General features: G+C 39.1%; 1 protein-coding gene across 1 annotated transcript in view; it reads left to right on the top strand.

Annotated features, from left to right (window-relative positions):
• Positions 1-6,175, top strand: part of RGS22 (regulator of G protein signaling 22) — a 140,390-nt gene extending 134,215 nt beyond the window's left edge. Inside the window, exons 26-28 of the mRNA XM_017883365.1 lie at positions 582-714; positions 4,782-4,851; positions 6,158-6,175. The gene's annotated coding sequence lies outside the window, so the exon portion shown is untranslated. The remainder of the gene's footprint in view (positions 1-581; positions 715-4,781; positions 4,852-6,157) is intronic.
• Positions 6,176-7,514: the final 1,339 nt, after the last annotated feature.

Raw genomic sequence — 7,514 nt, 5'->3', positions numbered from 1 at the left:
TCTACTAAAATACAAAATTAGTTGGGCGTGGTGGCTCGTGCCTGTAGTCCCAGCTACTCAGGAGACTGAGGCAGGAGAATCACTTGAACCAGGAGGCGGAGGTTTCAGTGAGCTGAGATCGTGCCACTGCACTCCAGCCTGGCGACAGAGCAAGACTCTATCAAAAAAAAACCAAAAGAATTCAATTTCTATACTATTTCCTTTTACAGAGTCAAATACTTAGGGTATTGCCTGGCCCTAAAATAGTTACTGTTCTAGAAAAAAAAAAAAATTCAACAGTACATGCTAATAGTAAGTGGTACTCTGCCTCCTTACCCCCATTGTAACAGTGACAGAAAATGGTTTCCCAACATATTTTCTACTCTTACTCCTTTTAGTAATGGAATCCCAAGTTTTCGTTGTGCCCATGGTGACCTAACTGGAGTTAACTGTCATTTCCCAATCTACCACGCAGGTAGATACAGCCATCTGACCAAGTTCAGGCTTAGGGGTTGTGAAGAGAAGTGTATGATGTCCGTTCAATACTTTTAAATAAATGAAAATGCTCACCAACCATTTTCTCTCTTTTCCCTTTCTGTAAGCTGGGTCATAGTTATGATGCTGGCTGGCAACCTTTCACTATGTAGATGGAGTAGATGGAGCATCTAAGGAATTATGGAGCCTGGGTCTCTGGAAGACCTCATGAAAGAGAGCCGCCGCACACTGGACTGCTATGTGAGATAAAAACAAATCCCTCTCTTGTCTGAGTCACTTTATTTGTGTGCCTTTTGTTACAGCAGCTTATCCTATACCTTAACTATGCAAAAATTGCCTGCAGGAGTAGGGAACTACCAGAACAAAAACCTCAAATATGTGGCATTGATTAAGCAGTCAGTCAGTGGGCAGCAAGGCAACAGATAATTGCAAGCTAGAAAGGTGGTGGCCAGACTGGGTGTCTTGGCTCATGCCTTTAATCTCAGCACTTTGGGAGGCTGAGGCAGGAGGATTGCTTGAGTCTAGGAATTCAAGACTAGCCTGGACAACATAGTGAAACCTGTCTCTACAAAAAATAATAATAATAAAAAAACTAGCCAGGCATGGTAGCGCACCACCTGTAATCCCAGCTACTTTGGGTGGCTGAGGTGGGAGGATTGCTTGAGCCTGGGAGGTCGAGGCTGCAGTGAACTGTGGTTGTGCCACTGTACTCTAGCCTGGGTGACAAAGTGAGATCCTGTCTCTAAAAATAAAAATTAAAAAAAGGTGAAGATGGTGACCTTTGTAATACTATGACAAAATATTTGGTTAAACTGTTACTTGTGATAATTTGGAAGGCAGACCATGTGACTAGTAACCCCATAGCTTTGTAAAGGAAGAGGTTAAAAAAAAGAATGTTGGTGTGTGTTTGTGTGTTGGTTGCCGCTTTCTGCTTTTAGCAAGATATGATGAAGATAAATCAGTCAAGCATTAACCAGTTTACAAGTAGAAATGGAAGAGAATACAACTCAACTAAGGGAGGCACATTCTCTGACTGTGGCTTGCAGTTAAAATTGGTGTAAAATCTAATAATTAGAAGCCTCAAAGTTGGGAAAGACAATTGCAACTATTCCCTGTAAAGCTGAGCCTTTGGTCATTGCCCTTTACAAAAGTTTCTCAGTAAGACCTTTCATCTGGACAATGGTAGCCCAGTAATAAAGGTCAAAGTAAAGGTGTTGCCATCCTAATCTAGCCTATTGTTTTAGATTACCTTAAAATAGCCACCATTAAATAATAGAGAACTGAGCTAAACACAAATGTGAAAAATAAGAGACTTCGCAGCCTTAAGAACTATGACCAGAAGAGATTTTGACATGGAACTGACTGGTAGTAAATAGACTTGAAGTTTACTAAAATTTTGATAGAATTGTATCCCCAGCAAAACCACAAACCTGGCATAAACATACCTGTAATTTTTCAATCTCTGAAATAATCACAGGGCTCCCAAATTTACATGATCAAAAAGCAGGTAATGAAATTTTACCATACCCAAAGAGGCCCACTCTTCAATGCCAACCTCAAACTTGGCTTAGAGAACAATAGATAAAAATTTTCCCTGAAGGTAAAGCCAAGGGCCTCAGACAACTAGGGACAGGGAGTTTTTCCCATGGAGTAGATTCAGTATCTAACATCGTGTCTTCACAGTTCCTACCTAGAAGATGAATTGTGATTACTGTGTGTTTGTTGCCCACTCATTCTTTTTCAAAGCATCATAATCATATTGTTTTTATTCTCTGCTCTGATTTACGTCAGTATCCTCTGTCTTAGTTGATTTTGTGCTGGTATAATGGAATACCACAGACTGAGTAACTTATAATGAACACAGATTTATTTGGCTCATGATTCTGCAGTGTGGGAAGTCCAAGACTGAGGGGCCTCATCTTGAAGGGGCCTTTTTGCTGCATCATAATGTTGGCAGAAAGGCACCTGGTGAGAGAGCATACGCCAGAGAGAGAAAAGGGGTTCAAGCCCATCTTTCTTTGAGGAATCCACTCTTGCAATAACTTCACATAAAGCCTGTTCAGACACACTAGTTTTTCTCTAAACTTTCACCTTCAGCTCATCAACCCTTTCATTCCTAACCACAGCCTTCACTGGAACTTCAGCAGGTTTTGGATTTAATAATAGTAGGAAGGGGAAATGTTCCCCAGTATGACATAGTACCCATTTTCATATAACATTCAGGTACAGGAGACAACTTCCTTACATAAAACCTGTTTAAACATTCCAATTTTCATCCAAACTTCCAGCTGAAGCCTGTCAACCCTTATGATTCTACATCATGAGAAATAAAATTCTAAGCCCCTAACTGACTGAATGGACTTCTTCCTGGCCAAAGGAACCTCAGAGAAACCTTGGAAGCTGAGTTAACAGACACACCTCATTCTACCCCTTCTCTTGCTAACCACCTTCTTTCCTAAGGGCTAGACAGAAACCAAACCTTTCAAAAGACTTGTTAAAAGAAAAACCTTAGACAAATTAAATTTAACAGAATTTAATTGTGCCAAGAATGATTCACGAATCAGGCAGCTTCCTGAATCCAAGTAGCCTCAGGGAAACCCCAGTGCAGCTACATGATGGAAAATATATTGACAGAAAAAGGCAGGTGACCTACTGAAAACAGAAGTGAGGTACAGAAACCACTGGATTGGTTACAGCTCGGCGTTTGCCTTATTTGAACATGGTTTGAACAGTTGGCCACCATCAACTGGCGAAAACTCAGTGATCGGCACAAGAGTAGGTTAGTCTGTGTACTCATGCAGTTAAGGTTTCAGTTTACTATGTACGAAGAAACCTTTAGGCTGAGCTTAAAATATGCAAGGAGTCAGCTTTAGGCTATACTTAATTTATCAGACTCCACACTGATAATGTTCAGTACTAGCTTATCTTTCCAGGTACAGAACAAAAATAAGATGAGATTACTCATTCGTTTACCCCTCCCAGAGACGGCTACTTCCTGTATCTCTTTTTCTTCAAATGTTCACCTTAACTTACCTAAAATGTAAATTTACAAGGCACTATTTTTAAGGAAAATGTATAAATACTAAATCTCCTGAGAACCCCTTTGGAAAAAAGAGCCACAGATATGTCTGACTCACGTTTTCCCGGTTGCACCCTCAAGCTGGCTCAGTGAACTTCAGTGATTTGATAAATTCAGAGACTTATGCCTCAATCACTCATTTTGGTTGTCCAGCCTCTCAATCTAATCGTAGCTTGTATTAGGGCTTCACAAATGGGTTTCAGTACCATAATACGTGGGGCTCCCATATCAAGGAGTCCCAGAAACTTCTCTTCTTCACCCCCTGAACTATTTTCCCACTCACGGGCGAAAGGCTTTGGGTCTCCATCAGGGGTTTGAGCCAGGAGACCCTGACCTTTGTGTCTTCATATTGACTTATCTGCTTAAGCATCGCCCTAAGCTATTTGGGGTCAAGTTTCTCCTTGTCATCTTTGCCCTCTGCCTTTTAAAATTTCTTCATATGTGGTAATAGAATGGATTTGATGTTAGGGAACCAGCTGGACATTCCTTTAGCCTGACCAACCTTCCATAATGTTGTAGTAAGACCTTTGTTTTAACCCTATCAATGTTCATTTTATTCATCCAATATCGTAATAACCACTTAAAGATTTCCACTCTGACTGGACAGGTCTCTTGGCTCTCCCCTTTCTTTCTCGTCTTTGTTTTGTACCCATCAATGTTTGCTATATTCACCTGTTTCTTAAAAATCATTTTAAAATTTCCACCTTGTTAGTTTGGAAGATTCCTTTGACTTTCCCCTCTGCCTTTTCTCATTCTTTTGTTAATTAATCTAATGTTTTAATTAGCATCTATAAGACCATTGAGGGGAAACTGAGCCAGCAAATTCAGTAAGGCTTCCTAGTCTGTTGCTCAGTTTTGCAGCAGTAAGATCACATAGGCTATCCATGCAAAAGCAGCCCCTTAGTTATAGCATTTACTATGACTTGAGTAATGGGCATTTTCAGCAGGTGAATATCCTGGTCATTATAAAACCAGTGCCACATGGCTTTCATTTGAGAATATCAGCTATTTCAACTAGGGTGTTCTACTTGGCATTTACAGGGGAATTGGGCAGTCCTCCTCCCTAAAGGGTAGACATACTTTACAATCCAGCAGCCAGGCTTCTACCTCATGATTAATCTCCTGGGTGTCTAGATCACATAAAGCCATAGATGATTGTTCAATAGTGAGCTATGGGTCCTCCATCAACCCAAATATATTCACTCTCTTTTCATTTCAATTATTACAGATAACAATACCAAGAGATTGAATATTTCACCATTTTCGTGTTAGTTTGCATTTCTTCACGTCACAGCCGAGTGAGTTATTCTTGTCTGCTTGCCTGAAAAGAACCCAATTCACTGAGAACAGCAAGTGTTGCAGCAAAAAAAGAGTTTAATAATCATAGGACCAGCCAAGCAAGGGGAACAGAAGAAATTTCTCAAATCTGCCTGCCCAAAAATTCAAAGGCTAAGGTTTTTAAGAGTGCCCTGGTTAGCAGAGGTCTGGGGAACTGAAACAATTGATTAGCTGGGAATGAAATTAGGGGAGTGTCTAAACTGTCTTTGCACAGCTGAGTCAGTTCCCTAGAAGGGATATCCCCTCAGGACTCATCTCTTGGTCTGCCCAAATGCTAAATCTGAAAAATATCTCAAAGACTAGTTCTTTAGGTTTCACAATAGTGATGTTACCTATAGGAGCAGTTGGGGAAGTTACAAATCTTGTGACCTCCAGTTATATGACTCTGGGGCAGTAAGCAGACTGTAGAAAAGCAAGCTAAGCCATGGCAGATTATCGTTTAACTATGCTTATTCTTTAGCAAATTTCAGGACTCTACCATAACTAACCTTGTTTTATGAATGTGACTTCAGTCTCTGAACAAGGAGGAAGGTCAGTTTTCCTTGCCTCAAAATTTTAACTAAATTTCTCTCATGGTCTTCACACTAGAATAATACAAAAACCAATTTAGCCTATGAGGTTAGAAACAAGATGGAATCATTCATGTTAGATTCTCTCATTTCTTAAATTCTAAAGGAGATGGATCTAGCAAGGAGTGTGGGAAGGGACGGGGAGCTTCTATGCCCTCACTGGATATGCCAGCCTTGCAGCACCTCCATGTGTTCAACCGCCCCAGAAGCTCCAGCTCAGGGTGTTTAAGTGTAAATTCTGACTAATCATTGACTGACCACTAAGCTGTGCTAACCCAGAGGTGATCCCTAGGAAACAAGACTTAAACTTAAAAAAAGTGAATAAAACAACTGTGCAAAGACATAAGTTGCTATACAATGTAGGGAAGACAGACTATAGAATTAGTCTAAGCAAGTCACTGAAATAAATAACAAAACTGCAATAACTACCCAGGATGGGAGGTGAATCAGAATCCAGAAATACTACCACATATTATCTTAAATATCCAGTTTGTTGTTGTTATTTGTTTGTTTGTTTGTTTTTTGAGATAGAGCCTTGCCCTGTCACCCAGATTGGAGTGCAACAGTGCAATCACAGCTCACTATAACCTTGACCTCCCAAGCTTAAGCAATCTTCCCATCTCAGACTCCTGAGTAGCTGGGACCACAGGTGTATGCCACCACCTCCATCTAATTTTTATTTTTTATTTTTTTGTAGAGATGGGGTCAGGCTGGTCTTGAACTCCGGGGCTCAAGTGATCCTCTCACCTCAGTCTCCCAAAGTGGTGGAATTACAGGTATGAGCCACCATACCTGGCTTAAAATGTCCAGTTTTAAACAAAAAATAAGCACAAGACATGCGAATAAATAGGAAAGTGTGACCCATACACAGGAAGAAAAGCAGGCAATAGAAACTGTCTCGGGGGGGCCTCATATTAGATCTTATAGACAGATCTCAAATCAGCTATTATAAATATGTTTAAATAACTAAAGGAAATCATATTTAACTAAAATAAAATGTGGTGGCAAGAGTTCATTAAATAAATAACAGTAAAAAGAAATTTTTTAAAATTGAAATTCTGGAGTTTGAAAATACAATAACTGAAATGAAAAATTCATGACATAAGTACAACAGCAGATGTGGGCTGGCAAAAAGAACTTGGAGATAGATGAATAGAGATTGCCCAATCTGAATAACAGAAAGGAAAAAGAATGAAAATAAATGAACAGACCTTCAGAGAACCAAGGGACACCATCAAGCATAGAATGTGTTGCATAAAAGGAACCACAGCATGGGGGCAGGGAAAGAAATGTGTAATAAAAATACTTGAAGATACAATGGCCAAAAACATTCCCAAATTAAAGTAAAACACTAGTCACATCCAAGAACCTTAAAAGCAAATTGGATACAAGGTCAGTTTAATATCCAAAAATCATTTAATGTAAACCACTACACTAATAAAGGACAAAAGCCACATGATCCTTTCAGTAGACAAAGAAGCATTTGAAAAAAAACTAATGCTTATTAATAAACCTTGAAATAATTCAACCTAATAAAAGGCCTCTACAAAAAAACCACAGCTAACATTTATACTTAATGATGGAAGACCAAAAGCTTCACCCTAAGATTGGGATCAATGCAAGGATATTCCCTCTTGCCAAGAAATCCACCAAAACTACTAGACCTAATAAATAAATTCAAGAAGGTCACAGAATTCTGGATCAGTATTAAAAAAAATCAATATTGTATTTCCATATACTAGCAATAAAGAAACAAAAATGGGCACATTGAATACAATTCTATTCACAATAGCGTGAAAATGAATTAAGAGTAAATTTAACAAAGGAAGTGCAAGACTTGCACACTGCAAACTGCAAAACATTGCGGATAAATATTAAAGAAGATCTAAATAAAGAGAAATACATTTCATATCAGGAATCAGAAGACTGAATGTTGTTAAGCTGTCTATTTTCCTGAAATACATCAATGGATTCAACAAAATCGCTATCAAAATCCCCTAGGTTTTTGTAGAAATTGACAAGCTGATCCTAAAATTTTAGCTTAGGAAAAGCAA

This window comes from Rhinopithecus bieti, unplaced genomic scaffold (assembly GCF_001698545.2).
Source record: "Rhinopithecus bieti isolate Rb0 unplaced genomic scaffold, ASM169854v2 scaffold_14225, whole genome shotgun sequence".
Taxonomy (NCBI): Eukaryota; Metazoa; Chordata; class Mammalia; order Primates; family Cercopithecidae; genus Rhinopithecus; species Rhinopithecus bieti.
The sequence above is the reverse complement of the archived record's forward strand: the minus strand, read 5'-3'. Positions and strand labels throughout refer to the sequence as shown.